Source organism: Capra hircus, chromosome 14, assembly GCF_001704415.2.
Source record: "Capra hircus breed San Clemente chromosome 14, ASM170441v1, whole genome shotgun sequence".
Taxonomy (NCBI): Eukaryota; Metazoa; Chordata; class Mammalia; order Artiodactyla; family Bovidae; genus Capra; species Capra hircus.
The window spans coordinates 56,860,438-56,882,535 of NC_030821.1; the positions used below are offsets into that span (position 1 = coordinate 56,860,438).

The window sequence follows — 22,098 nt, forward strand, 5'->3', positions numbered from 1 at the left end:
AAAACTTCCATAGAGCAACAAGTGTCTTCTGTGTCAACAGTATTATTCAATTGACATTTTAAAATGTGAGGTTTTTTTTCTTCCTATTCTGCTACTGAGGCTTACTGGTGAATTTTAAAAGGCTAAATGTAAATACTCTAGCGTCAGAAAATGTGAAAGGAAATTTCTATAGCGTTTTGCTCTCTTGGTTCCTAAAAGAGTGAGTTATCGTTTCTCTCTCCCATGGTCATTAATAATGACAGATGTCCATGGTGCAGAGTTCACCTACATTATTGTCAGTAACAGGGCTGGCAAGAGAATATTTATTACAAGAGGAGGAGGGACAGAGACATAATGTTGAAACAGAAGACAAGAGCAGAGTTCAACTGTTTTTTTTTTTTTTCCTATTGAATAAAATATAATCATTCCCTAAGCTTTCTTAATAGTGTTTATTTCTAAGCACTGTTATTACAAGTATATTTCATCTGCGTAAATGTTCCTTGTAGTGTTGGATTAAAAACTGAAATGATCAGGCACTCATTTTTATTTTATTTTTCCAGTAAACCTGTCTAATAACCAAATATATGGGAATGACTCTTAAAATGTCATCTGAGTTGTTGATCGTAGGACAGTTTGATTGGTAAGCTCGAACTAAGAGGATTTAATGTAGAGACAGCTAGCATTTAAATGGTTATTTAAAATTTTGCTTAAATAAATATAAAAATAATTGTAGGTTCCAAGAGGAAGAGTTTACAAAATGCATTTATACAGCCTCTCCTTGCTTCTCTGCCTGCTTTTCTGTTCTTTCTTTCTCTGTCCTACCCCTCGTTCTAATTTTAGCCTATTAAGGCAACTATACTTGGAATTCCTTTCCTGACTTAGTCTGTTGATTGTCCATCGAGGTACAAAGGAAAGCCTGTACTGGAGTCAGGTTTTCTCTGCTTACCCACACTCCCTCACCCCAGATACAGCAACAGAAGCCCAGAAATAGCCTCTTAAGTGCAAATCTCTAACTGACTGTGAGTTCTTTTAAGAAAATAATGAAGGGGGTGGGTTAAGGAGAAATGAAATTGGATAAACGTGGGGTTCTTTTCCTCCCTAACTTCAGACTAGAGAAAGGGAAGGCATAAGGGACATAGCTTCTTTCTCTCATTAATTTATAGAGAAATCATACAAATTCACAAGTATGGAGATATAGTAATGAAGATACGTTAAGAGAAAACTTAAAAGCCTTTTTCTCACTTAGCTGACAAAAGTCATATGACTTCTTAAGATTATTCTTGAGAATGATTGTAGTTGTAACAAAGATACAGTTTAAGGTATGGCACATAGTAGGTGTCCCACAAATTTTAGCTTTCTTTTCCCTTGAGGACAAGATCCCTATATTGTTCATCATTCTATCCCCTTAACAGTGACTATTGTGCACACACCTAGGAGGCATTAAATGAATATGTTTAACAGTTGTGTGAAGGGTAGATATGTACAGGACATAGAGGCATTAATTAAATAAAATTCATATCCATAAATGTATTTTAAGATAGTTTTAGTTGTGCAATCACACTCTTTGAAGCAACCCCCTACTGTTGGTTGTTATAGATTTCACAGTACTGTTTGACTCAAGAAAACCTCCCAGCTTATGTCCTCAAGGTCTCATGGATGAAGTCTGCCCAAAGTGACCCACTGACAAATGATACTTTCAATTCCCTGATTCTCTGTAAAAGATTTTCTTTTAAAAGCAGACTTTTACAGCATTAGTGGTTTTCCTTTAATTAAAAACAATATATATATATATATATATAAGCCTTTTCCAAATTAAAATCAAGCTGAACAAATATAAATTGTTACAAAATAAAATTGAAATAATATCCAAAAATTACTAGTTATGGGCTTATCAAATGGTATTAACAAGAGTAAGGCAAGATGAGAATCCAGCTGAAATGATGTTGCTGTCTCAAAAAGCTATTCTCAGATAGTCACAATGAATCAAATCACTGCGGGGGTTGACTGGAAACATTCAGAGTAGAGAACCAAATTAAAATAAATCTCTGATTATTATGGCTCAAGGTTAAATAGTTTTCTTTTTTCTCTCCTTTATAAATATTCAGTGATTTGATTTAAATTATGGGAAAATGGAAATAAATACATACACAAGTTTTTGGTAAAGGTATAGAATTACAGTAGCCATGGAAAGCCTGCCATCCAGTATTTGCCTTTTCAAATAACTCCCAGTGTCAGTTATCTGGCTTTTTAAAATAGGATGGAATTACCTGTTATTCCTTTGCCTCAATTTTATCCTCTCCTTCACTGTTGCTTTGAACATGATGCCAAAGGATGCTTCATTCTGCCTGACAAGCCGCAGTTATTAGAGCTTTCCCAAGTAACATAATCAATACCTTCAGAGGTGTTGTATTCTACTTTTCTTAGAAATCACGTAAAGATATTTTTCCGAGTGCTACTTTTCACGGATATTGAATGGTGCTCTGAAAATTCAATCAGAATGTGAAACTTGAAGTCACCATAGATATTTTGAGTTCCTCTTCTATTTACAATAACAGGGAAAAAAAAACGTAAGCAAATAAAGGTATAGTTTAAGGAGTTGCAGGAATCTTGTGTGGGAGCTAACCTAAGTTTGCTGTCTCAGCTCATTTGTGCTGTGATCCTGAATTAACTTGAAAACTCCTTTTCTATGCAAGAATCAGATTTCTTCCATTAAAAAACTTTCCAAGTGCACTGTCAGATGCAGCATGTAAAAATTTCTAATTTCCACCACATCACAGGTGTCCTTCTCCCAGTGGGAGGGGCTGCTGTCCCAGGTTCCTGGAGGAAGAGTGATGACTGAGATATGACAGCCGCTCAGGCTACTTGCTCTCTCTGCTCTAGTCCCAAGGCTCATGAATTGGCCCATGAAACTTTACCAGTGCCCAAGCTTGGAATATAGCACAGGTAGAATTAGGCTTTATGATCCTTGGTGATAGCACTAGTAGTTTTCATAATTTACCTGTTGTGTGGATAATACTTTCTCCTCCATTTCCCTTTGTCTTCCTTTCTTTCCTCCTGAGTTGACTCACCTTCCACTGGCAATGACTCTAGGCATTCCTAAGTGCAGCCAAGGCTGCCTCAGAAGGCAAAACTTACTATGTTTAACATTTGTCTTACCATGAGTTAAAGGGACAAGACTATTGTTCTCTAGGTAGGATTGTCAGACTTTCATTTGCCTCTATTCTTTATAGTCCAAAAAGTAAGTTTTCCTTTTTTTTTTTTTTTTTTGTAATGGCACATTTTCTACATCATAGCCCTTAGCAAACAAGCAACAATCAATAAGTATTGAACTTCATTCAGTATCAGCCATGTAAATAAAATGTCAATTGTTCAGGCTCTTAGTCTGGACAGATTTTAGTCTCTCATCAAGACTATCTAGAACCTTCCAACTCTCACCAGGAAAGAGTCAGTGCAGGAGCAGTACTCTGTGCCAGAGCGATAGCACTTCTGTGCTTGTATATATTCTGTATGTTTGGGGAGCTCTATAAGCGGGGCCCTCAGAAATCCGGGGATCAGGGCCATGAGACACACATTCTTGAGTACCAAGCTTCATGCTTTTCCTGGTCATATCCCAGTGAGGAAGTGAATGACCTCACTGTTACAGAGACTTCATGATGAAAAAGATCTGAAGGAGATACTGTTAAACTTAGATGGAGCCTCAAGAACAGGTGACCTATCTCCATCCAAACTTGCAGGAGACAGATGGAGCTGGGGTTCCAGCGTAGACACTGGGCCTCCGAGAACGTAGGAGGAAGTAGGTGCTCACTGGCAGAACCAAGGGCATTTACTTCCATGGTTATAGGGTTTAAATTCAGGGGCATATTTTTAATTTAAAGAGAAGTGGTCATCTGTGATGGCAGTAGAATTCCTCAGACATGTTCACCCCGGACCAGAACTGCCTTGAGCAGTTGGCGGGTTTTTGATACCCTAGCTCCTGATGGTACAGGAGCTGTGTGACCCTGGCGCATTCTGACTTTCTCCACTTTTGATTTGTTTGGGAAAAATGAAAAAATTCTATGACTTTTTGGACTGTTGTGAGAATTTGTTATTGTTGTTTTCAGTCCCTAAATTGTGTCTGACTCTTTGTGACCCTATGAACTGCAGCACGCCGGGCTTCCCTGTTCTTCACTATCTCCCAGAGTTTGCTCAGACTTATGTCCATTGAGTTGGTGATGCCATCCAACCATCTCATTCTCTGTGAGGATTTAACTGTAAGATAATATATGTGAAATTGTTTTATAAAGTATGATACAAATGATATTCTAGTATTGCTCTTGATGGGGTCAGAGCTGTTGTTTTGTTGCTATTTGATAATTATTTTTCTCCTTCCTAAGAAATGGAACTCTGTCTCCCCTTCTCACAGACTCTTTTTTTTTTTTTTTTTAAGATTTAAAATGTTTTGTTTTTAAATTTTTTTTTTAATTTTAAAATCTTTAATTCTTACATGCGTTCCCAAACATGAACCCCCCTCCCATCTCCCTCCCCATAACATCTCTCTGGGTCATCCCCATGCACCAGCTCCAAGCATGCTGTATCCTGCATCAGACATAGACTGGCGCATGACCCCTTAATAATAGGTAATCCATTTGACTTGACCCTTGTTAAAGAAAAGATTATTCTGAAACTTGTCAAAATGATAAGGAAGGCTTTAATCCAGACTATTGTGACAGGTGGTGTCAAGACTGTTGCAGTGGGGAAAAACTAGGCTCAATTCTGAATACAACAAGAATAAGTGGGGATTTATAGTCAGGGAGCTAGCTTGCAAGAGAGATTGGAGGCTGGGAGATTATTAAGGGTAATTGTGGGCAGGGGTCATTCTTGTGAGACTGACCTCACAGGATTCTTGTTGGAGACAGGCAAGGGTGATCAGATACAATGGACAGGATGATGGGAGATGGGGAATTTGATCAGATATTGAGGATGGGAGGGATTCTCTCTAAACTGGCTTAGAAGAATTCTTGCTGAAACTGGACACTGCAAAGACAGAGGTTGCAGCTCAAGGTCGAGACATGGTTGGAAGAGGGCTCAGAGGAGCCTGACTAAAGTTTGATCGAGGAGTCTTTGTCAGACTTCAGCTGCTGCCTTTCTCTCTTTGCCTTTACTTCTCTAGTCGACACATCTGTGGCCATGGTTCATGCAGTGACTATAATGCTGACCAAAATACTAACATCAGTAGACATCAAATCCTATGATTTTTATGTATTATTTTTACAGATTTTTTTTTTTTAGGCTAACATCTCCAGAGTCAAACTTATCAACTCTCTTTCATCAGTTTTGCCATTATCATCTTTGTTCTTCTGGGTCCTTCTGGCTAAAAATCTGGATTTCTTCTTTGCACACTTTATCACATCAGTAAATGCTGTCAATTTGTCTTCTTGGAATGTGCCGGAATTCCTGTTTTCACCAGTACCATCTCATGGCTGTGTCCCTGAAAGAGCCTTTATCTGTTGTCCCTGCCTTCAGATCTGCTTACATGTAACAAAGGGTTGTGTGATCTTTCTTAGTCACAAAGGGGTTTCCTTGTTCTTCTACTGGCTCCTTACTTTCTCTTGCATGAAATCTTAAACCTGGCATGGCCTCCTCATGATGCTGGACCTCTGTTTCCAAAGGCCTGGCATTTCATGCTCCCCCTGAGTGTTGTACATAAATTCCTGTGTCTCCATCTTTTCTCTGCCTCTCTCACCTCAAATGCCCACACTTGACCAGGTTTTTTGCTTCCTTTGGAGCTCAGGTTCTAGGGTCAAATCTTCCTTCTAAACTTTTCCTGATCCCAGTTCACCTTCACTTTTCTCTAATTTCAGTCTCTGACATTCAGAAGCAATCTACTATATTTTAGTTCTTGATATTGCACTATTTTTACGCGATATTTCACTGTCGCTTCATCATTTTGTGTGTAAATAAGTAATACTTCAGCGATGGAGTACAGCTTTTAGGGGCCAGACATTTTTCTTCTGGATCCATCTGGATATCTTACAGCATACATGGTAGATAAATGTTCATTAAAAACTTATTTCTTGATTGATGATTAATTTTCTTACCAGAGGGCTTCCCTGATAGCTCAGTTGGTAGAGAATCTGCCTGCAATGCAGGAGACCCTGGTTCGATTCCTGGTCGGGAAGATCTGCTGGAGAAGGGATACGCTACCGACTCCAGTATTCTTGGGCTTCCCTTGTGGCTCAGCTGATAAAGAATCCGCCTGCAATTCGGGAGACCTGGGTTCGATCCCTGGATTGGGAAGATCCCTTGGAGAGGGGAAGGGCTACCCACTCCAGTATTCTGCCTGGAGAATTCCATGCAATAGTCTGTGAGGTTAGAAAGAATCAGACACAACTGAGCGACTTTCACTTTTACTTTTCTTACCAGGAACATGTTTTATTCTTTATCTGCTGCTTTTTCTCAATTGTACAAATATTCAGCATTTTGCTAAGATAGCAAGTGTAGGAACTATATTTTCTGGTTAGTTACCAATGTATTTCTTGGGTACCCACTCTGTGAGCACTTGGGTAGCACTCTGAGCAGAAAACACCAGTTCTTTGCCTCTCTTCAGTGGAAGTTTGATAGATATTTGTTCAGAGAACTGATAAATGACATGTTTGCAGACAGATTTACTGTTGGAGAAATTAGGAATTGAGAGGTAGAGACTTGCAAAAGGTTACTTATTTCTGTGGCAGTGTTTGTTGCCATGATTGATATGGAGAATTAAAATTATTATCTGGACAATTCAAGGTATAAAAAAAAGTGGAAAATCTGTAAATAATAAGGACAGTGAGGAAATAGGAGAATGGTTTATAAAGTTTGAGAATTAATGCTTTATCTTTGCATAATAATATATACAAGCCATATTATTTAGGTGAAGGAAGTGCTTGATCACAACTCAGGGATGTCTTTGGGGGTCCTCTGGAGTGTAGAGGGGTGAAGGGAGCAAGTTATGTTGGATGGAACACTTAATATTGTTTAAGTCAGGTCTTCCACGTCTGTCCAAGGGAAGGCTTGAGTTCCATTAAGTAGATTTATGGAGACCATGATCATTCTTCTCTAGCTCAGGGATTTGTGTTTAATTTTCTGGGATACTGTCCAATGATAATGTCTTGAGGACTTGAATTCTGTGAAAGAAAAACTTAAGATAAAAATATTCTACTATACGTGCTGGCCTCAAAGTAAATTGGAGCCTGAATACTATGGCCATGATCCCCACACCCTCACCAACCCCAACAGCTATTTGGTTTCAAACAACATATTTAGTGTGGTTTTGCTCAATAAAGTTTTGGATATTTTTTGCTGCTGTTGTTAATTTTATTCATTTTCTGAGGTTTTCTTGATGGTTTCGGTTTCTAGAGCTAGTGAAGGGATATTTAACAAAATGCAGAGGTTATAATGGTAATAGAAACTGATGAAGTTTATATGTTGCTGATCTCTGAGATGCTTTTAGCTCCTTCTAAGATTAAACAGAAGCATGGATAGAGGTTTGCATGTTCCCAGGTAGAATCAGTTAATGGGGTTGTTTTTTGTTTCTTGGCTTTTTTTAGTATAAATTTGCAAACTTAGTTTAGAAATTCAACCCAATTTTGTCATTTTGTCATAGGTATAAGAGATCCATTGGGAAGAATGCATGTATTAGTCTAAACTTTCTGTTTTAGCTTTTTAACCATTCAGAAGAGAAGCAAAAAACTATCTGTAAATAATTGCCCTGCCATATGTTTGTTGTAAGTTAGATTAATTACTTCTAGTCAGTATTATAAGTATGTGTATTTGAGTTCAATAACAATTTTCTATAATGCTAAGCAAAATAAAAAAACATTTTTGACATTTTAATGATAGTATGAAGAGAAAATGAAATTAATGCCATCTCTTGTATGTTGGAAATAATAGATTTTTCTCTGTTTAAAAATATGATTAATTTTGTGGCACTTGAAATAGCTGTAATACAAATGGAAGAAGGGAATTGAAATATTGTAACATAAATTATAAGTGTCCTGAGTCGTGATTCCCAATGTAAGACACAATAGCTGGAAAAGATAGTCTAATGGTCCACAAAAATTTCTGTAGTTTCAAATTTTCTGTGATATGCAGCTCTGTGACTGTGTTCAGAGCAAGATACCACACAACTAATTCTTTAATCATTACTATGTAACTTGCCAATGATTAGCATAATTCATTTCTCTGGATGTCTTCTATGTAAGGCTGTTTATTCTTGAGTAGGAAGCCTTCCTGCATCATTGGTATGTGATGATGTCATTGATCTATTACAGTCCAGCAGTGGCAAAACACCAGTGATAAGAAACGAAAAAGAAATTCAGTGTCATTTCTACCCATAGGGCAGTATATTTAGGAATATTATTGCAGAGAGTCCCTTTTCTTTCTTTTCCTTTTGTGTCAGAATGCCTGGTGATCAAGGAAGGATGCAGTAGAAACTGGTATTCTTGTATTGGTCAGAAATGCAGAAGTCTTATTTCCATTTTAATTAGTGTGTTGATCTCTTTGTTTATATAGTTACAAACTAAAAAACAACAACAACCGTATACTTGAAATACCTTGGATTTCAACTTATTCAACAATTACCTGAACACTTGTAATGTGCAATCCACTGGTTCCTGGGGAGAATGAGAGAAAGGGAGGGAGAATACAAGAAAATCAGAGGCAGCTCATACTTTTAAAGAGACAACCTGGGAAGAATTCTGGCGTGCTCCTTCTTTATCATCCTCTGCATCCAATGTGCTACTAACACCTCTCTGTTCTTGCAATAAATCTCTTCCCTATTCACCATCATCTTTTCCTTTGCTACTTCATCGCTTATATCAGCCCTCATCATTTCTCACTGGATCACTTGAATATCCATCTTTCCTGCTGTCAGCTCTTTTGTGTGGCACAGGGCCCCTCCTGGTTGGACACCTGGCTTCCTCCCATGTATCTGCCCTCCACACTACTTCACGTGTACCATACCCTTGAACCTGCCAGAACCTTGATATTCAAGCCATCATGAAATACCATGGGCTACTCTTCCTGCCTCAGATGCTCCCCTTTTTGTCTTACCCGGCTAACTGCTGCAAACTCTTCCCATAATCACTCTCAGAAGTCATCTTTCCATCCTCACCAGACCCACCTAGAGTTCGAAGTGCTTCTTCTGGACCCCTTGATGTCTATGAATACCTTATCCTAACCTTCAGACAGCGGGAAATATTGTCATTGTTGGTGAAGTCATCACAAACCTAGGGTCCACAATCCAGCTGACTGGGAAGTGGTTGGGTTCCAGCAGTCATGTCAGCACAGCAGGTTAACCTCACCTGTCTATGCCTCAGCTTCCTAATCTTAAAATAGAGATAGTATTACCCAGCATTTTGGGCTGTTGTTACGATTAAATGAACAAAAATGTACAAAATACTTAGAATGCCTGCCACACAAAAGTAAGTTTTAACAAAACTTGGTTTTATTTTTATTTTCCCTCTTCTTTGCTTTTCCATCCTCGCCCCTCCTCCTCTTTCTTCTTTTCATTTTCCTCTTTCTCCTCCTCTTGTCCCCAGTCCTTGTCTTTTTCAGCCTCTGCCTCCTCCTCCTTTGAACCATCTCTCCAGTCTGGCCTCTGTGGAAGCTCTGTGGATACTGGGACTATGCTGTATTCAATTCTCTGCTCCATAACCTATTGTGGAGAATACTTCTTATTGGACAGTGGGGAAAAATACCATGTTTTTTCCACCTTCAAAAATTATTTTCACTTTTCAGAGTTAGAAAATATGTCTCATTAAATTAATGATAAAATCCAGAGTTCATTAGGAAAGCTACATGAATACTAGATATCAAGGATGAGGTCCTAGGAATATTAGTAAATAACAGGAGTCTTTTTGTTAGTCATTGTCACAAATATTCAATATTATGGGATTTAACTTGTATTTGTTATTTGATTTCTGTGCTTCAGCTAGTTAAGATTATAAACATTTAAAGCATTATTAATCTGTTCTCAGAAATAATGTCAAACATTTCTATATCACTTTCTGTGTGTCAGGAATGGTATATAACTATTATTATAATTATACCTTTTCCTACTAGAAAAGAAATGACAGATATGATTTTATTTCTTGGAAAGTCAAAGAGAGAAATGCTATTTGCCATCAGTGAAAGATGTGTGGAAAACCTTTAGGTGTCTGATATGCAAATTAAATAGGTAAAATTAAGTCTTAGCTTTTTAAACTAGTGCCTACAGTTCTAATCAGGGATGGAGTTTTTCTTTTTTTAGCAGAGAATCATCTCCATCTTTTGGAGCCTTATCCTTGGTGTGAATTCTTGTCTCCAGCATTTACAAAGAGTGACATCGGGACAGCCAAGCTTGTGAAAACTATAAGGTCCAGTTTTTCCACAATGTCTTTAGAAATGGAGGAGTGTGTTTAGAAATAATAATGTATTACAGTTATTATAGTAGTTTTAAATTAGAACATTAGCTTAGCTATATCCTGGAGATTTTTTCCTTTTCCACAAATGAGAAATTTCAGGAAATTTGGTTTTCTATGCTTAAATAAGTTCAGAAAATGATAGCACACCAAACCCTGCTTCTTTTGGGTCTGCAGTGAGATTAACAGCTACTCAGAGGATCTGCAGAAAAGGCAGTTGTTCAATTGTTTAACCTCACTATTTCTGGAACCCTATCATCCTCTACCTCAATATCTACTAACATTTTCAGGCACAGTAGGGATCTGTGGGACAATCTGTGTAATATTGGTGTTTACCATTTGGGGTGCAATGATATGAAATGTAGTGCATTATTTTTATTAACATTAAGTTTGTCATATTTTAGTTATACTAAGCTTTTTGTCATTAATTAGTTTGACCCATAGGGCTTCCCTGGTGGCTCAGTGGTGAAGAATCTGCCTGTCAATGCAGGAGACGCGGATTTGATCCCTGGGTTGGGAAGATCCTCTGGAGGAGGAAATGGCAACCCACTCCAGTATTCTTGCCTGAAGAATTCCATGGACAGAGGAGTTTGGTAGGCTACAGTTCATGGGGTTGCAGAGAGTTGGCTTAGTTTAGAGCGACTAAACAGCAACAAGAAGTTTGACCCACAAGCTTGTAAGTTGAGAATAACTGACAGTGAACAAGGACTGTTGGGAAAAAAAATTATTTTTCCTTGAAGGTACCTGGGCCCTCTGAGTTTAAATGATATTCATAATTCAGTGGTTCAATACTATATTACACAGAGCAGAAAAAGTAGTAGATTGATACTGAAAGAATCTTGGGAAAGGTTTGAAATGCAAAGAATATGTGGGATTATAGAATTGAACTGTAAGACATTTCAGGGAGTATGACAAGCAATCCATAATTAGTAAAGAACAGGGCTCTTTTTGTTAGTCATTGTCACAAATATTTAGTACTATAGGATTTAACAGCATTTGTTTTTTATTTTTTGCTCTATCTGGTAAAGATTGTAAACGTTTAGAACATTATTAGTCTGTTCCCCAGCAGCAGTTGTTTGGTTGCTCACTCACTTGTACTTTGATTTGACCTAATAATGGAGAAGGCTGCTAATGAAAGCTCACTGGAGTTTCTTTTGTACAAGTGAAGCTAAGTTCCTACTTGTTTAGGCTACAGCCACCACATATTTGTTCATAAATTATCCAGCAGCACATGTATACAACTACTGTGAGTTTTTTAATTTGGCATAGCTGTACCATGTAATGCTTTCTATTCTTCACAAGACTGGCATTCAGCAATATCCGAGAAGGAAGCATGTTGTTCCCCATGGTTGGTTATCCTTTCCCTCTTCAGTTAAATGTTCTTTCTTTTTCCTGTATAACTTTCGCCACTGAGGTTTATCATTTGACAATTGGGCCATCTTGTTTCTATGAGGAGTTTAGCTTTCAGAATTATTTTATCTGTGGAAAATATTGCTACCTCTGAAGCTATCATTGATAAACCCTGAAAACATATTCATGTATTGATTTTGTTAACACACGAGACTTAACTTGATTATTAAGCAAATTTTGTTCCTTTTGGAACGTGAACTTTGATTCTCAGGTGAATTTTTAGAAGGAGGGACCCAGAAGTGGAAGAAAATGAACTTTAGTTCTGATTGGAATTTTGTTTCTGCCATAATTCATATAGATGTGCGCCATTTTCTTTTTCCTTCTGCCGTCTGCTGCTGCTGCTGCTGAGTCTGCCGTCTATGAAGGTATAAATGTTTCAGCTCTGACAAAGAGCTGTGCATTGGAAACCTGATCAGTTCCAGAACAGTCTTTATAACTAACTAGCTAAATCGTTACAAACAGATGTTTAACTTTTCCGAACGCATTTTGGGTGTGTGTCCTTGTGCGTGCGCGCGCACGTGCACGCCCACGTGTGCTCAGTCATGTCTGACTCTTTGCGACCTCCTGAACTGTAGCCTACCAGGCTCTGTCTGTGGGATTTTCCAGGCGAGAATACTGGAGTGGATTGCCATTTCCTCCTTGAGGGGATCTTCCCAATCCAGAGATCAAACCTGTGTCTCCTGCCTTGGCAGGTGGATTCTATAACCACTGAGCCACCCGGGAAGCCCTGTTTCCTCATTTGTAAAAGGAAGAGGTTCCATGATAATATCTTTAGTCTAACATGCAAGTAGTAAAAATATATGATATGAAACTTGTACTCAGTTACTTCTACAAAATCATTAATAACAAAACTTGCTATCTACTTTGTATTAACTTTACATGGCAACAAAAGATAGTAATGGCTTCTGCATCACTGAAAACCACTGAACTGATGCACAATTGTAATCCAAATTAGTCACTTTTATTCTAACAATCTCATTACTCCTTTGCCCACTTTAAGTTATTGTGATTATATTTTGCTAGCTCTTTGGGAGAAGTGGGTTATTTTTTTAATTATGAAAATGTTATTTCAGTAAATGTAATTTAATTAAAATGAGAATTTCTGCCAGCTGTTTTAAAATAAATACAGTATTTTCTCGCTAGTATGAAAGGAGTTACTATTTGCTGTCTCATTTCCTCACTAATATGCTGGCGTATTTAGCTTGAACCTGAGCTTGTGGAAGTTTATTCTTAACCAAAGCAGTTCCTTTTTCATGTAAGTAGGTTAAATGTGAATTGGGCAGCCTCAGGGTGCTTTTTTGTTGTTGTTGTTCAGTTTTAAAAGCCCCCTCAAGAGGGCCCCTTTTGGAAACCCAGAATCATATGTTTGGAAAGTTGATCCAAATTAACATTAGAATGGTCCTTTTATTTTTAAAAATTATACAGACTTTAAAAAATATGCTAAATTGACATAGACTGAAATAAAACTGAATAAGGGAAGTAACATTTCTTGTTTTATTCTACGTTTGGGATGGAAGAACTGAAAACAGAAAAAATAGTGTGTTAAGTGTAGTACAGTTTCTATCCCCAGAATACAAGAGGAAATGTATTTGTACAAAAGGTACAAATTAATGTCATTCATTTTCTTGTGACTTTATATGCCTAGAATGGTGTAAGCAGATCAAGAGTTTTTATGTGTTTTGACTTCTGAGAAGTTGTTTATTTATTTTTAAAGAAATATTACATTAATAAATTTCTAGAATTGCAATTTTAAATCATCTCATTGATAGAAATGCAGGCAGTTGATGAAGTATATTAATGTTTCTTCTCTTTTGCAAATTGTATAGCAAATTTTTCCAGAGTCAAGACTGTACAAACATTTTAATTTGTTGGAAAAGACTGAGCCATTAAATGTGAGTAAAATTGCTTAAACTGATTTTTTAAAATACCCTGGAAAACTAGAGAACTACAAATTACGCTTTGGCGGTAATTTAAGTCTCTACAATAACCCAAGTCCCTAAAGCTCTTAAAAGAGTGACAGAGAAACCATGATTTTCAGACATGTGCATTATATATGCTAATGGCTTTCAGCGAGAAAGGTTTATATCCTTGTAATAGAGGAAACATTCATTTTTAGCATTTCAGACCATGGGGAACACAGTAATTCCAACAGGCACTAATACCTGTCTCCTTTCTACCCTTGCTTTCACCCACCTCCCCTTCCATGTACTTGAATTATCTCAGCAGAATTAGTAAAAGAACTTTAAACCTGTGTCATTTCCAAAGCCTGTTTTATTCTCTCTATAGTATGTTTAGTACAACATTGGTCCTCAAGGAGTGTGACATACCTTATGCAGATATATATCATCACAGCAAAAGGAATTAAGGATATTTTTCTTTACTTAAATGTGTTCATAGATATTCCCATATATATGATTAACAATGATGATTTTCAGAAGCTCAGTACTGAAGTACTCTTTTATAGTTAAGTTTAGGTCTAAAGCAGTAAAAATCTGTGTCCATCTTCAAGAAACATTATCATTAGCTAGAACAGTCTGGCCAGTGTCCAATCTTTTGGAATAAAATAAATCTGCCATTTTTTTGTCAGATGAAAAATATAAAAATAAGCAGTTAGCACTTGACCTGTGATGTATTCTATACAGGTTTAGTTAGCAGGCAAATCCTGTCTCAGCCTCCATCAGAGGCACAGTCTTGGCAGTGTTCGATCAAGATTCTCACATTCTTAATCCTCTATTAGTACTTTTATTGAGGAATGAATATATAGGATTTCACTGGATAACTCCTTGAAAGTAATATCAGCTAAAAATGTGCATTGTAAAGCTAAAAACACCTTTTTTAAAGAAGTTTTGCAAGTTTATTTTTACTAAAAACAGGCAAGAATAAAAATGTGAAATAAATCCATAAGCCTTTCCCCCTTTACTGTGAAAGATTCATATGGCTTAATTTTCTTGATAAAGGCATTAAATTAAATCATTTAGAGAAGTTAATCTATATTATAAGGGCGATAAAAACTAACTTACTGCAGCAGTCTTAAAGCTTGATAATAGGTCTGATTTCCTTTTATTCTCTAATCTTAACTCCTCTCTGTCTCTGTCACACACAGACACACACATACATCCTTTATTTCTTGGAAATAATTGTCAGAGATTGTGTAATTTTTGAGGAAACAAAAAGTTACAGAGGGGGACTTGACTTCAATAGTAAGGGGCAAAGGTTTGAGGAATTTTATGGTTGTTTCAACTTCTGTAACTGGGGAGCAAGTATAAAACAAAAGCACCTGTTCTTGACTTTATTTTATAAATGGAGAAGATGAGCAATCTGCAGTATCCCTTTAAGCTGTATACTTAGAACAGGTAGTAATCATCACCCAGAAGAGCCATTCTGGTAAAGCACACTGATAATAAAAGCCGTAAGTTGAAACCGCCTCCTTCCTTATTCCCATGCTGCCTTCAAACTCAATTCATATTAAATTATCCAGTTAAATGTTCTGTATTTATAAAATTATTATGCTTTCTTGAGTAATCACCCTGCTCCCCCTTGTGTTGATATTTGCTCTAAAAGCTAATTTATTTGGACATATTCTCCCTGGCCCACATGACAGACTTGTATTCATGCTTTGAGTCTTCTTTAAGGATTTTTTCCCCAGCAAAGCTTTCCTGGGGCTTCCCAGGTAGTTCAGCGGTACAGAATCAGCCTGCAATGCAGGAGACACAGGTTTGATCCCTGGGTGGAGAAGATCCCCTGGAGAAGGAAATGGCAACCCACTCCAGTATTCTTGCCTGGGAAATCCCATGGACAGGGGAGCCTGACACACTATAGTCAAAGGGGTCGCAAAAGAGTTGGACACAACTTAGCGTAACAGCAAAGGCTTTCCCAATCTCTGGGGAGCTAGGACATCCTTCTCCTCTCCCTCTCCACCAACCTCCATTACACATTACTCCTTATTGCACTGTTTTGTAGCTATTGGTCAAGTTGTTAAATCTTCTTGACATGAATTCTTAAGGCTGGTCTTATTTGTCATATTTACCCTAAGTTCCCCAGTGCTTGCAAGGTGCTTGGTGAATGGTAAGTACAGAATGAATATTTATAAAAGCCTAGAGAAAGTGTTTGTGGTGGCATGAGCTGAAACCAACATAGAGAGGGAAAGAAGGAGAATGAATGAACCAGGAGGAGGAAAAGCCACATTGCTGTGAGGGTGTTGGGTATTACTTTTATATTTTAGCCCCTTTTACTTTACTCTTGCATTTGAATTTTAAGACAAAAACCTTTGCTTCTGTTAAATAAGGATCATGTGGGTACTTTGGTATCTTTTTCTGGGGTTGGAGGACATAATGGAAATCCCCAAAGTGCTGTATTGGGGGTAACTTCTAGATGTGTTTAGTTTAGGAAAAATAATATTCCTCAGGATGAAATTTTGAATTTGTAAAATATACATTAAAATAAATTAATAAAATTTAAAAAGTTTAAAATACTAACTCTAAACTAGAGAAGAGTTAAGAAAGATGAGGAAGAGTGATGCAAATTTGCACTGCTCTTGCTTTCCTGGCCTTCCTAACTGGGGCAGAGACTGGAGTCTGCTTTTCGCCAACTCTGCCTTCTTTCTCCAGGTGATGTCCAAGAGGACCTAATTCCAGACCTCTGGGTTGCTTGTTGGCTAGATCCCTTATTTTATGTAGGAAAGTATCAGATGGTGCCATGGTCAAAAGTAAAGTTACAAGCTCTATGCAAGGACTCACTGTCCTCTTACCAGGTAGATAGATCACTTGGCCACTAACTATGAAACTGGTGAAGAATCTTAAAGGCCAGGTGGGAGTTCTGCTAGTAGTGAGAAACTATGGAGTAGGGGAAGAGAGGGGAATTTTTTCACCAGATAAACATTTTTTTTTTTGGTTATTTAAAAATTGTGGTAGAGGAAATTACAGAAGACAGAGACCATCAAAGAGAGGAAATGCCAGGTAATTACTAAACTTTTACTGCACATTATCTTTTAGAGATATGAGGATGTATCTCTGTTCACAGGAGGTAAAGTGGTTCATGGTACTGTTTTCATTTGTTTTTTTTTTTTCCTTTATCAAATGCCTTTTCTCAAAGCAATCAGTACTAGGTGCTTTAGTTGCATTTATTGTTGATGATCCACATTGATAGTTCAGAAGCTGAAACATCACCATTCGTAATACATTGATCCAGTCATTTAATAACATATTTTGATCATACACACACTCAAATGCAGATTTGCTTTGCAATTTTGAAAAAAAAAATTTGTTTTCATCTTCTATTTTGCATTGTTTTACAATCTGTCATATTTACGGTACAATCTCTTGGTAATCTCCTGTAATCCTTGCTGACTCAGTTCTTAGTAAATCAAAAAAGATGGAGCTTTATGGTGGACTTTAAGTAGGGAGTGACAAAAGTAAAGGACATTTAGTGTGAAAAATTCCATTGTGTTTTTCAATTAAATTTTTCCCCCAAGAGTAGAATTGTTCACCAGCTAGTCTTGATAGGTTAGCAGTGGGGTAATTTCTCATCCTTAATATAGACAGTGAAGGAGACTAAACAACACAAAGCAATTTGCTATCATGGAGGACGGTCAGCACTGTGCATCAGAAAGAAATGCCCATTCAGAGCTCTGTGACATTGGTAAATTATAGTCAGTCTCTCTGAGTCCTGGTTTCCTCATTTGTAGCATGGATAATGGTATTATCTAATTGACAGTGTTGCTGAGAAAACTGAATGACTTAATATGCAAAATTTGCTTCAAAAAGTTACTTGCACTGAAAAAGATTTGTCGTTACTATTATTGTATTACTATTATTCTATCAAATGATAATACAAAGGACAGTAGTGAGATTGGGAGCCAGAGGGATAAAGACAAAGAAAAGAGTTGTGTGGGGCGGGGCTGGGGGCAGTTCTGTAGTGGTCCGGTGGCCAAAACTCTGTGCTTCCAATGCAGGGGGCCTGGGTTCAATTCCTGGTCAGGGAACTAGCTCCTAAATGCTGCTATTAAAAGATTGTTCATGCCACAAAGAAGATTGAAGATCTCACCTGCTGCAACTAAGACCTGGCACAGCCAAATAAATGAACATAAATATTTTTTAAAGTTAGGGTAAGTAAACCCGTTAAGATAGATTGAATAATCCATAAACAAAGACAGAGATACATGAGGATATCAAATTTTGCCTTAAGAAAATTGAACAGTATGTGAAAAAAGTGGCAGTGCCACTTGAAACAAAGCTGAATGATAAAGTAATAACATCCTAGTAACAGGGGAAATGGTTACACAACTTTAGAATTTTAACAAAGAATGAAAGCTTATTATTTGTCTTTGATTATGGAAAAAGTGACTATGGTTGATCTTGGGAAAAAGATAAACATACATTAAGCCAGTACTTAATTACCACTAAATTCTTTGTTACTACCTAACATAAAGCATGGAAACAAGAATTCAATCACTTCCCAGCACTGCAATGTGAACTATTTTCTAGATGTTCCCTACTCATTTCTGGCTACAATACTGAGAGTTCTTTTGAAACAATGCCACCAAGCAACACTAAATATGTTCTCTCCCACACACTGCATGTAAGTGAAATCAAGTAGAGAACAATTTCACTAACTGTTTGCCAAGGTCAACTTTTCTGTTTTACAAAGAGTAATGTGTTTTCCTTGACAAATAATGTAATACTTTCTGCATTGAAATATGGGCCTCCCGATAGGGAATTCTTCCTTGAATAATAATATAAATCCATGTTATCTAATTTGACAGTAGACTACTGTAAGGACATTTAAGAATCAATATTAGTGTTAATTTGTTCAAAGGAAATACATTTATTGCTAATTCTTTCTTTCTTTTTCCACACTGTATTTTTACTAGCCCAGTAATATCTTTTTCATAAAATAATTCTTTAAAACAGTAAAAAGATTCCTTCATTTTTTCCTTCCAGTTAAATTGTTTTCTCCCTATACCTGAAACAGGAGGTCTTTGGGGGCTCACCTTATCTTTAGTTGAGCATCAAAGATACCTTCACCTTCTTTCTTAGTCTCTTAGGAGACCTGTATGTGTACTTATTCAATTTTATTTTGATTTTGGTGACATGGGGAAAGGGGAGTAAGAAGATACAATGCTTCAGGGAATTATATTCAATGCTGCTAAGTCGCTTCAGTCGTGTTCGACTCTGTGCCACCCCATAGACGGCAGCCCACCAGGCTCCCCCGTCCCTGGGATTCTCTAGGCAAGAACACTGGAGTGGGTTGCCATTTCCTTCTCCAATGCATGAAAGTGAAAAGTGAAAGTGAAGCCGCTCAGTAGTGTTCAACTCTTCGCGACCCCATGGACTGCAGCCCACCAGGCTCCTCTGTCCATGGGATTTTCCAGGCAAGAATACTAGAGTGGGGTGCCATTGCCTTCTCCGATTATATTCAATATCCTATAGTAAACCATAATGGAAAATAACTTTTTTAAAAAAGAAGATACCACACTTTGGCAATTCTTTTCCTTTTATACTCCAGAAAACTACTAAGAGCAAACTGGCTCTTACTTCCCTAGTGAGCCATCCTCATTATTTAAAATTCCTCTACCTCTTCCTTACTACAAACCAACTGGAAGGCTGCCAGTGTAGTAGAGCCGAGAGAAGTTCAGATCCTCTTTGGCCAGATTCCTCTTGCTGCTCTTAAGAGTGCTTTATCTCTTTGCCTCCTATGTTCTAGAAAGACCCAGCCTTGCTAGAAGTTGACCTTCAAGGTATATTTGTTGAACTTGACTGAAGACCTGAACTTGGTATCTCCCTCCGTACCCTAACCTCTCTGCCCAATTTCTGTATCGGAGGAAACCTTCACTTCTTTAACTGATACTTTAAAAATAACCCCTCCCTCTTCTGCCCAGAGCACGGACTGACCTGACTTTGGTCTACATTCTAGGGGGCCCTGTGGATATTTACAAATAATATTAAAAAAACAATAGTTCTACTGTTGACCGATGAGAAATTAGGACATCTGGAATGGTGTAAGACAAACTCCTTTTATCTACTATGGTGCTTGTAGTGCTTTAAGAAATAATTTGCTATAGTAATCGCTTTTACTAAAAAAGATTCTTTGCTGATATTGTTGGTAAATCATATGAAGCCCTTAAAATTTCTTAAGGTTTTCACGATTTAAGCTTTTTGAAGATCTTTGAAAAATAAGTGATTATTAAAGGCATACATGTCACCTGTAGAAAATATGCGAAGTGAAGCTATAAAAATGTATAATTATACCACTCAGCATGCATTTTCTTCCAGCATTTATATGTGTGTGATATATAAATTATGTCATTCACATACAAACTGCTCCATTTATGTAGACTATATGGTGAGAGAAAGAGAGAGGAAGGCGTCTACATACTGTTTGTATTCATGAAGAGTGCCGTTAGGAGCATAAGCTCTGGAGTAAGATGATGTAACTTAGACAAGTTATTTAATATCTCTGGGCCAGCTGTGCTTATTGAGAGGATTAAATGAGATACTAGGAACTAATACTTACAGAATGTTTTCCGTGTCCAAGACAGTGTTCTGTTTTTCATATAATGTCTATTTTTAACTCTCAGAACAAACCCATGAGGTGTGTATTTAGCACTTAGCGTGTTGTCAGGTATAGTAAATGCTCGCTATTTGTTAAGTTTTTTATTTTTTTATTTTTATTTTTTACAAAATGTGGCTAATAAATAATAGGTTTTGTAATATATGTTTCATTTTGTGTTTAAATATTTCCCTGAATAGGGTTTTTATTTAAAAATAAATTGACTAGTTTATATTTTAAAGCTTAAATCTAAGGACATCATTCATACTCTTTCTTCCAGGGAGAAAATTCAGATTCCTACATTAGTAAAGGCTAAGGAGTAGCTTGTCATATTTTATCTGTTGTTCCAAATCAGATTATACTTTTTCTAAATATGTCATGATCTTATCAGTTTTTCCTAAGTAATTAGTTAAAATGTGGAAATGTAACTTGTTGCAAATAACTGCTTTGCCTTTTCCTAGTTGCTCCTCACATGGGAACCCAGACTCTGCACAGTTGGTGTCTTTATCAGATATGCCCTAAGCCGAGGGAATATGGCTTTCCAGTTAATAAAACCTGTGGTGGGAATTTCTGCACTACGTGCATTTCCTTTATATAATAAATGACACATGACAGCAAACATTTTGAGGGGTTTCCATAAGATTTAGTGCTTTAATCAGAGAAGACTACCAGTGTTCAGAGATTGTTTTTCACATCAGAGGTTGAGATTGAGGATAAGTGTAACTATAGTCCTAGGGACATTGTAAAGAGCATCACCTAATCATATTAGTTTCACTGTAGTGGCATCAGTACAATTCTTGGGTCTCATGGTTTGGGAACATTTCCAATGAAAACTTTACAAATTACTCATTTTTCTTAAATTTTATAGGCTGTCCATCAAAATGTTTTGATCTCTTTGACAAAAGAAATGTATATGAAGAGTGTCCTGTATCATAGTGTCACTTGGCAGTTACTTTAGTAAAATTATTTTAAGACTTCTAAAGAATAACTCGAACTTTTGTATTTTGGTGCCAGTTCTTTCTAGGATGGTGTCCAGCAGCCACTGCTGTCACATCCTGAGATGGCTTTCTGGGCAGTCTGGTTAAAGTTGCAGGATGGGATAGACAGTCTTGGAGATTGGACAGTCCAGATAAAGGGAGCGAGTACTAGCAGTGCAGAGACCCAGGTGGTGACTTGGGAAATTCAGACCTTTAGAGAGAACTTTGTGTGATACTTAGAAAGGCCTTCCCCACTGTACTGTACTTCCCCCACTAACGTACTTTCTACTTTATTTTCTTTGAAATATTTGACTCTAATGATTTGTTTTTGACTAAGGTGTGAGGCAGGGATCTAACATTTTTCCCTAAGAGCATTTTATCATGTATTCAATTTCCCACATGTAGTAGGATCAGCTTCTGGCCTTTGCATTTGGTTCAATCCATTTAGGCTGAAATGTGTGCTTCTCTGTGGTGGCTGTGCTTAGAGTCCTCATTTCCCATCCCTGGCCTCCTGGCTGCAGCTTTTCTTGTTGCCTGGAACTCTATAGTGGACTAAGGCTAACAGGTTAAACAGAGGGGCAGGACACATTTGGCTCTTATTCTTTATTCTCAAGCTCAGACCTGAGAAAATGGCACGGCGGAGGGGAGTAGGTAGAGAAAGCCCTCCCCGGGTTTGCCTCAAGCTGAGTAATAAGCTCATCTGGTCCCTGTGTGCTACTGTTGATTCAAGAGTAGAGCTCCTGTTGGTTTACAACAGTGCTTGTCCC

At 37.4% G+C, this 22,098-nt stretch overlaps 1 protein-coding gene and 1 non-coding gene across 2 annotated transcripts in view; both read left to right on the forward strand.

Moving 5' to 3' along the window:
- Positions 1-22,098, forward strand: part of TOX (thymocyte selection associated high mobility group box) — a 309,395-nt gene that overhangs the window by 36,339 nt on the left and 250,958 nt on the right. The window lies entirely within an intron of this gene.
- TRNAC-GCA lies at positions 6,066-6,137 on the forward strand. Its single transcript has one exon. It is a non-coding gene; the product is annotated as a tRNA-Cys (tRNA).